Raw genomic sequence first — 9,439 nt, 5'->3', positions numbered from 1 at the left:
GGTGTGGTGGACTTGGATCTCGGCGATGGATTTGCGCCGGGTTGGGGGGAGGAGGAGGAGGGGGAGAGAGAGAGAAATGTACAGGAGGCGGCAGGACTACTCAGATCCCAATGAGAGAGAGAGAGAGGGGGGAGAAGGGAATTGTTTAGAGATCTCCTGCTCGCTCTCCCTTCCTCTCGTGCGTGCGTGCGTGCGTGCCTCGCTTGCCTTCCAGAACCGAATTTTACTATTGCGGGGAGCGAGGGAGGGAGGGAGAGGGGCAGGAGGATCGGAGGGAGGGATTATAAGATCGATGGATGGATCTGCTGCTATGTATCGTATCCGTGTGCAATGCATGCGACAAAAGGTTGGGAGCCGTCCCTTTCTCGCCCAGGCATATTATTGGCAAGGGGATTTCTGTTTGTTTTGGGGATCTTCTTTCCTTTTTCTTTTCGTTATGACAATATACAATACTCACACGTCACATACATAAGCACACACTCGTCCCTATGAACGCGCGCGCACACACTATCTCTATGAGTATCTCTGAGAGACTGAGCCGGCAAATAATCGTCTTGAGATTGATGAAGTCATCACAGGCACCTCGTAGTCGACGGGAACGTCTCCTGCCACTAAACGGACATCCAGGAAACCTATATTAAATTCAGAAAAATGTGAGCACCAATGTTAAGTTTAGGATTTGAACCCTGATAGGCCGGGGATACCATTGTTCTTGACAATGTCAAAATAAACGTCTTATACTTCTATCAAGTCACGGTGCTATGCAACTAGACTTACTTTGATTAAGGGGGTGCTTGGATCCAAGGGACTATTTTTAGTCTGACTAAAAATAGTCTCTTTTAGAGGCTAAAGTTCCAAGCACCCCTGACTAAAAAGAAGCTAGGACTAGTCTTGAGGCTAAAATCTTTTAGTCATAGGAAACCTACTAAAATATGTATTAGCCCTCTCTCTCCTCATTTAATTTCTCTCCTTTAACGCATGCGAGTTCTGGATTGGAGGATTTGGAGGATAATAAATGCTCAATAACTTGATTTTAGTCTCTTTAGTATTTGGATCCAAGCATGGGTGAGGCTAGTAAGTTTTAGTCCCACTACTTCTACTCATGGGACTAAAACGTATCCAAGCACCCTCTAAAGCTTGTCTGGCAAGCATTTCCCACATACTCACTTCTTTAAGTTTCCCAGGTGGGCAGTAGATATGATCAATACTCAAATGGCCAATTGCTTGTGGAATGACTTCGAGGGTCACATGAAAATCCACTTATAGCTAATTGGCATTTGGTTTATACAAAAAAAAAGAGTTTGGGGGCCTAGGCATTCCAAATATTCATGATCTTAACATTTGCCTGCTGGTAGCTTGGATTAAGATATATGCATGTAATGATGATAAAATTTGGAAAACTATTATAGATAAAAAAATACATACCTTACCCTAATATCTTCTTTAGTCAAGGAGCTGATGCTTCTACCTTTTGGAAAAGGAGTTACTTGGGCCTCTAATGCTGTTAAGTATGGTTATGGGTGGTCTCTAGGTAATGGTGAACAAATTAGCTTTTGGGAAGACTGCTGGTTTGGTTCTTCCTCTCTCTCAATTCAGTTTTGGGACCTTTACTATATCTGTATGGAGCAGGGAAAAATCATTAGGCAGGTTTGGGATGGTGAGACTCTAAAACTCACATTCAGGGTCCTCCCCCCTATACTAATGGACTCATGGTATGAGCTAGAAGCAATTGCAAAAAGTATTGTGTTCACTAGGATGGAGAGAAAGGAGTAGAGGGGTGCCACCAGGAGCAAGATGAGGGCTATGGGACAGAGCGGCGGCCCGAGCCGGCAGGGAGGGGAGAGGTCGTGGCTCGATGCCGTTGAGGGAGGTCGGGGAAGAGGGAGCCAGGCAGCCGTGTTGCCTGGGAGATCCCGCTGTCGTAGCCGTGTTGTTTCGCTTGTGATAGAGGAAGAGGGATAGGGATTTTGAGAGGAGGACGTGGTGGTAGGAGAAAGAGGCTCAAGTGCTTCATGAAGCATCTGATTCGACAGCGAAAAAATATGGCAGCGAACTGGTCAAAATAATCAAGACACACACGATAAAACTTACCCTAATCTATCATAAAAAAAGAGAACTTACCCCAGTCTACCTCTAAAAAACGGTAGCAAAACCACCGTCAAGCTATGATAGAGTTATTACACCCAGGGGAGCTACGCTTCTTGGTAAAGTTGTGGAACTTATTGACCCACATACAGTGGGACGTTCCTCTTATTACCTCTGTTTTTTCCACGGTTGATGTTCATAGAATACTAAATATACCACTTCGGGTGGAGTTGTTGGATGACTTTGTGGCATGGAGTGCAACTAGATCGGGGACCTTCTCTGTAAAATCAGCTTATCATATTGAATTCCAACACCAGTTTGGAAAGCACTGGAATCGGCAGGATGGTCAAGGATGCATGTATATTAACCCTATCTGGAAATCGGTTGGCACCTATATGTACCTGGGAAGGTAAAACATTTTGTCTGGAAAGTATTGAAAGGTGTTTTGCCCTGTTTTGGTGTTCTAGCATCGCTACACATTCCAACGAGTGCTCAGTGCCCCATATGCAAAATAGGGATGGAAGATCTCCAACACTGTTTATTTACCTGCTCTCGAGCAAAGGAAATCTGGTTCGAGTTAGGATTGACAGAGGAAATTAACAGAGCAGTGACCCAAGACCGGCCAGGTTCCGTGACTATGGAAATTTTGGGTAGAACTGATGGCTCATTGGGTGATTTGCCAAAGCCGGAGCTAATTGCGATAGCAGCATGGTACATTTGGTGGCAGCGGTGGCGGATCGTGAGAGGAGAATCAGTACAAACACCGGATAGGTCCGCGCTCTCTATCAAGGTTTTGTGTACCAACTTCGTCAGATCATCAACGCCAAAATATCCCACTAGGAAACGAGATCACATGTGGAAGAAACCGATCCGGGGTTTGGTGAAGGTCAATGTTGATGCTTCATTCTGCGCTCAAACAATGGCTGGAGCTACAGGAGCTGTTGCCCGGGACGACAAAGGCGATTCTATAGCAGCAGCCACTTGGTTTTTGCCTCACGTGTGTGCAGCTGACTCGGCAGAGATTCAGGCTATAAGAAACGGCTTCTGGCTAGCACAGAGGATTGGGTGTACCTCTTTGATAATTGAGTCTGATAGCTCAATCGCACTTGAGGCTGTTAACCAGTATGAAACATATAGACCTGACGTTGCTGTGATTACAAGAGTGCAATCATACACGGAGGGAGTTTACATCGGTGACTTGCAATCACTGCTTCCGGGAAGCTAATGAGGTGGCTGATACACTAGCAAGTCATTCTTTTAGTAATAGATGTTCTGAATTTTGGGAAGCCTCTATTCCCGATTTTATTCCTCACCTTTTTGTAAAAACCTATCCATCATTTAAGAAATAAAGTCTTACCCTTTTCAAAAAAAAAAAATCCCGATTACTCTAGTAAGAAGAACTAAAAAAACCCCTAAAAATCCAAAGACTACATCAGTTTCTTGTATTCACATGTGTGATCCAAGAAAAAGGTCACTGTTATTCGTATTTTTGTCGGGTCATGCTACCTGTCACTGTGCTGAAGCTGGGGTCAGTGTCGCGTATGATTGTTTGACGCACCCTCGATTTATGTCACCGTATATTATCATCATTACCGATATGACAGGTTGGGTGTATACGTGCAATCCCTGACAACGACTATAGTAAATTTTGTCTTGACTTGCTTGCACACCTGCATAAAAAGAGGTAGGCCTGGGCGTTCAGTAGAAACCGAAAATTCGGTTTCTACCATTCGTTTTTTTTATAATTTCGCTTAGGAAAGGTGAAAACCGAAATTTACTTTACAAAATAGATAACCAAAAATTCGGTTAACCAAGATTTCGGTTTGGTATTCGGTTTTATACCGTATTAGCCGAATGCAATAAGAATTTCAGCTGTGTGCTAGCTACCTTCCACCTGCGCTCTTATATAAGCTAGGACTCCAACTCCTTCTATATGTCCAGCCGAGGTGGGACTAAACTAAGTTACATGCAACCGGCAGCGCGCGCGTACAGTGGACTCACTAGAGAAAAAGAAAGCCCGTAAGAGCTTTGGGCCTTGCACGCAGGTTGGTTGACTTGTCCCATGAATTTTCCTTTCGCTGTCGCGCGCGCGTGCTGCAGAGCCTATGTACTACACGCTGGAGAAACTACTGTAGGTTTACATCATGATGTATGTTCGGTTTCCTATTCGGCTAACCGAGCTAAAAACTGTACCGACCGAAGTAAGTTCGGTTTGCAGAGTTAAAAACCGAACTTTTCTATTCTAGCAACAAAAACCGAAATTTCGGTTTTTTCGGTTTCGGTTTCGGTATCGGTTCGGTCTTCGATTCGTCGGTTTTTATGCCCACCCCTAAAAAGAGGTAGTAAACGTGTTGCTCGTAGTTCAGATTATTACTACGGCCTACGGGTGATAGCTACGGCGATCAAATACGTGTCCAGTACAAATAAGGTTAGCCTACACCAGTTTGATACGCGGCACATTACAAATGCCACGGAGCGAGAGCAGGATCGCTAATTCGATTGATCCAGCTAGGTTGATTGGAAGCAATCATTGTTTTGATTATTACATAGGAATCAAGTTAGTGCAAATCAATTGGCCACGACACTTGGGGGGCAACTCTAAGGCCCCTCCCAATGCTCCACCTTGTACAGGTGCTAAGCCTTCCATGTAGACAAAAAATTTAATGTGGCAAGTTATTTAAGAGGAGAGAGATGAGTGTGATGACCCCAGGAAAAAACAATGTTAAGCGCGTGAACCTAGACAAAACATTTAAAGGAAGAAAGCCCACCAATACATGAAGAGTTTTAGTTGCTAAATCATAAGCTAAGCACCTATGCATTGGGGAGTATAGTTGCTAAGCTATTTAATCTCTACTCCTAATGTCTCAGTTGGTAGGTCGCGTTCCGGGTTTTATTTTCGTCCCACCTAACCCGGTCTATTTTGGTACCTCTTTGGTACTACTTCCCACCTCCCTCCCAACCGCGGAAAACTAAAAAAAAAACCGCGATGGAGTCCCGCACCCGCACAACCTCCCATTCTTATCATCTGAGATGAACGCAAAAAAAAAACTGAAAAACCGCTGGCCACAGACCGTCGAAGATTAACCAGCGAAAAAAAACGGCATTGGTCTCGAACGAGTACTCGTGCCCTCAAGCGAGGTCTCGTCTGGATCTTGCGAGTGCCCTCCTTCGCCCGCCGCCGCCCATCGGTCCTTCACCGCCATCCCTCCATTGCTCCGGCGCTGGTCCGCGGCACGACTCCCCGCTGAGCGCTTCGAGGATCCGGCGCGGATCAAAACCGCCGGTATCCATTGCGCCGACGCGGATCCCCTTCTGGACCTGACGCTGGACAGGTCCAGGACGTGGCGCCAGCTTCAACGGCGTACAAGATCCGCCCTCCAGGTATCACATATCTGAAATTTACATCCAGATCTGGAACTTACATCCATACACAAAGACAATGGTATGAACCTACATAGCAGATCTGAAATTTACATGATTTCATATACACAGTCATCACATACACACTGCCAGCACATACACACAGACATATCTGGAATTTACATCCATACACAAATACAATGGTATGAACCTACATAGCAGATGTGAAATTTACATGATTTCATATACACAGCCATCACATACACACTGCCAGCACATGCACACAAGACATATCTGAAATTTACATACAGACACAAAGACAATGGTATGAAACTCACAATATACAAATCAATAACAGAATAGATGCAAGCCAAAACTACTTCTGAGTAGCAAACCAGTGAACAACTATAAACCGTAGAACTTAAGGAACCACAGCCAAAAAAAATGTGACTGCATGTAAAAATAAAAGAAATATTTCTTTGCAGGTAGGACGTGCCAGAGTTCTTCAAAACATTTGAAGCAGAAGCTTTAGTGCAAAGGAGAATGATATATATTTCACTCTCAAAAATATAACCGAAGGTTATTCCAGAATCAAAAGCTCCCACTTGTTGTGGGGTCCTGGGAAAGGGAATTATTAGGTTCTTACCCAACATTTCCCTTGTTTGATTTTTTAAGGATACTGACTCAAACCCTGGACTTCCAGGATACAAGTGGAGATACTGCCATTCTCTTGAGAAACAAGCCCAATAATAAGGGTTTGGTTTTAAAAGTAATCCTGGACCTCCAGGACACAGATGGAGATAATTTGTTTGTTAATGATAGCTCAACGAGTAATTAAAAAATGATAATCAAATTAACGGTATAAATACGAACCTAGCCTTCCGTATCATGTGCTCTCTGGTATGGGTCCCAAAACCCTCTCCATCATTGCTAGGTGTTCCAGGTTCTCATGTGTCTGAAACAATGTCTCCCCCTATTAACTTTAGGGTTAGGACCATATATCAAGGTAAAAGAGGAAAGACATGCATCACAAGCAATCTAACCGAGCATAGCTCAACGAGGATGCAACCAACACTCCAAATATCACATGGCAAACTCCAGCCTAAGCCTGCCAAAGGAATATTCCGTAACATCAGAACTCAGGATTCCACTCTTCGAGTAGAAACATTAGCCACTGCTACAGCAGTTGGTCTAACACCAAGGAGAAAGGAGAAAAGATGAGTTCTTATTCAACAAAGAAAGAACAGAGTTCAGTATAATCAATATTTATCGGTAGTTCAGCGAGGTAGAATAAGAGGATCATTGTGCAGGTCTCAGCTTGACATGTATAAAACGCACTGTACAATTTAGACCAATAAATAACCAACTGTAGTAACCACTAACGGGCACTCTACATGTGCCTTTTGCTGAATGTGTTCTATGTTTATATTAAAGTTCAAGATCTGCTTAAAGTTCAATATAGAATAAAGTCGAGGAACTCAATGATTGACTGTTGATGCTTTGAATTAAAGTACCTTCTTATTCATGCCTTCACGTTCGCCATCTCTCTTGCGTTCATGTTGCATCCATTATATCCATCTGATCATCTCCCAGGCCTCAAAAACACCAGAGCCAGCGGTCATTTCATTTGCGAATGGGTAATGCAAGAAGCAAAGCCGGTGAACATGAACAAGAAGACGGCATAGCTACAGGTAGTGTTCACTGCACTATGAATACTTGCTTTTCTGCTAATATTACGCTTCTTGCATAATGTGTTGCAGATCAGACGGGCGTAAAACATGTTGAAGAATACAACGCAAACTTGATACCCGTTGATGAACAAGTAGATGCTATTTGCGCGATTGAGCCAGGTATATAAACTGTGAAAATACTGTGATGTGATGCCTGACGTGCAAGTCTAACAATGACTTGTACCATGCTTAATGTTTTGCAGCACCTACGAGCGTGACAAAAATGAAAGATGATAATCCAAACATCATATCCATAGCTGCAGATGTTGATCCTTTTTACAGGACGGAGACAGGTACATGATTGATTGCGTGCATACCAGACAAATATTGAAGTTGTATTCATGCTTACTATACTCTACAGAAGGACCGGAAAGGGTAAGGCCTGGGTACCATGATGATGGTCAAACATTAACACCTACGGCTAGCCTAACACTCCATCATGCCATTCATAACATGCGGCTATGAGATAATTCTCAAGGTATCCATAGGCATGATATCCACCTTCCCAACCGTCGTTTTATTTGTTTTCTTATTTGTATTTATACATGCAGACGGCACTGCTTCCGAACATCATGAAACTCTGTCATTAAATAATGAATGCAAAAAATACGGGGATAATGCAAGGGTGGAGTAGAATGCAAGGAAGCGTGCAGCTTATCGGATTAAACGAAATGAGGATATTGTCAGCTTACAAAATGAGAATCAGCTGGTAGTTGCAAAATCTGGTAAGCTTGATGGACACTCTTAGTTTGATGTGCATACGTATGTTGCGTAGTAGGTAATATTGTGCTTATATCCCGGGTAACAGAATATATGATGCACAATAATTTGCCACTTATTAGATCATAGGGATCTTATCAACGCTCGTAGGCGGGCTGCTTATCGCAACAAGTTGTCAGATGTTTTGGGTAACCAACAAGTCATTGGGAAGTCTGCCCTTTGCCAGTTCTATGTGATATCACAAATGTTCTCGAATATAGGGAGAGAACTAAACCTAATGTCCAAGATGAAAATGCACTTGCCCTTCAATCATCAGGTAAGCTTAAAGAGTATTATCCATGATATTCGGTATGTCAAAACCATTTAGCTGACATGTGTTTGAACAACTTTTGGTCACTAGACAACCCAGCTAACTCTAACTATACAGCATTCTCGCATGATGCGTCAACGTTTTCTATTACAACTACGGGCCTTTCTGGTCTCGTTAATGAGAATGAAAGTCAAGGTGATCATATTTTGAGTACTCATTGAACAAATTGCTCACTTTTTTCTGTTATATTATCTAATATTTGTGTTTCCCCCTAATGACATCAGATGCAGTAGCAAACCAGTATTGCACCCAAGAAACAGAGGATAGAACGGAGGCAGAACGCAAGAGAGACCATAGAAACGCACTGAGAAGGGCCTCCTATCGGCGGAAAAAGGTACCTAATGTCCAAGATGAAATTGCAAAGACCCTTGTGTTAACAGGTATGGTTCAAGATGTTTTTAACATTATAGTTGGTATCGTCTTAACCAATTAGCATAATTTTGTTTGGTCAAATCTGGTTCACCAGACAACCCAACCAGCTCGGAGTCATTTCCAAGTTCAAATACGGTGTCATCTGGAATCATCTGTGACACCGAGCATCAAGGTGATCATAATGTTCCTAATCATCCACCAATTTCATGGGCGTATCTGTTTTATTCTCTAATATTCGGGAATGTAATCTTGTAAGACACCCAAGAAGCAGAGCATAAAACGGAAGAAGAACGCAAGAGAGACCATAGAAACGCCCTGAGGAGGGCTTCCTATCGGCGGAAGAAACAATCTACCGTTACAGTTGAACATGCACACAACCTGCATTTATCAGGTATGCTATTAATGATTTAATCATTATATTAAGACCGGTTTTTATCAATAAGCAATAATATGTCTGGACAACTTTTGTATGCAAGGCAACCACACTAGCTCTAACTATACATCATTCTCGAATGATGCGTCGGCATTTCCTGATTCAACGGAGGTCTCGACTGGTATCGTTAATGACATAGAGCTACAAGGTATTGTAATTTTGTTCTACTATAACAGAAATTGCTTCCATCTTAGTTCCATGATTTTTTATTTTCGGTAATGTTTGTAATGGCTCCAGACGGGATCTTGAATGACATACAAGAAACAAATGAAAGAACTGAAGAAGAACGCAAGAGAGACCATAGAAACGCCCTAAGGCGAGCTGCTTATTGGAGGAACAAGGATAAGCGTATCTAGGATCAAAACAAAC

The 9,439-nt window shown here is 42.9% G+C and overlaps 1 long non-coding RNA gene across 1 annotated transcript; it reads right to left on the bottom strand.

Annotated features, from left to right (window-relative positions):
• Positions 1-5,431: 5,431 nt before the first annotated feature.
• LOC119293377 lies at positions 5,432-6,978 on the bottom strand. Its single transcript, XR_005143038.1, has 4 exons — positions 6,960-6,978; positions 6,489-6,553; positions 6,319-6,418; positions 5,432-5,477 (listed from the first exon to the last, which is right to left on the bottom strand). It is a non-coding gene; the product is annotated as an uncharacterized LOC119293377 (long non-coding RNA).
• Positions 6,979-9,439: the final 2,461 nt, after the last annotated feature.

This window comes from Triticum dicoccoides, chromosome 4B, assembly GCF_002162155.2.
Source record: "Triticum dicoccoides isolate Atlit2015 ecotype Zavitan chromosome 4B, WEW_v2.0, whole genome shotgun sequence".
NCBI classification, from domain to species: domain Eukaryota; kingdom Viridiplantae; phylum Streptophyta; class Magnoliopsida; order Poales; family Poaceae; genus Triticum; species Triticum dicoccoides.
The sequence above is the reverse complement of the archived record's forward strand: the minus strand, read 5'-3'. Positions and strand labels throughout refer to the sequence as shown.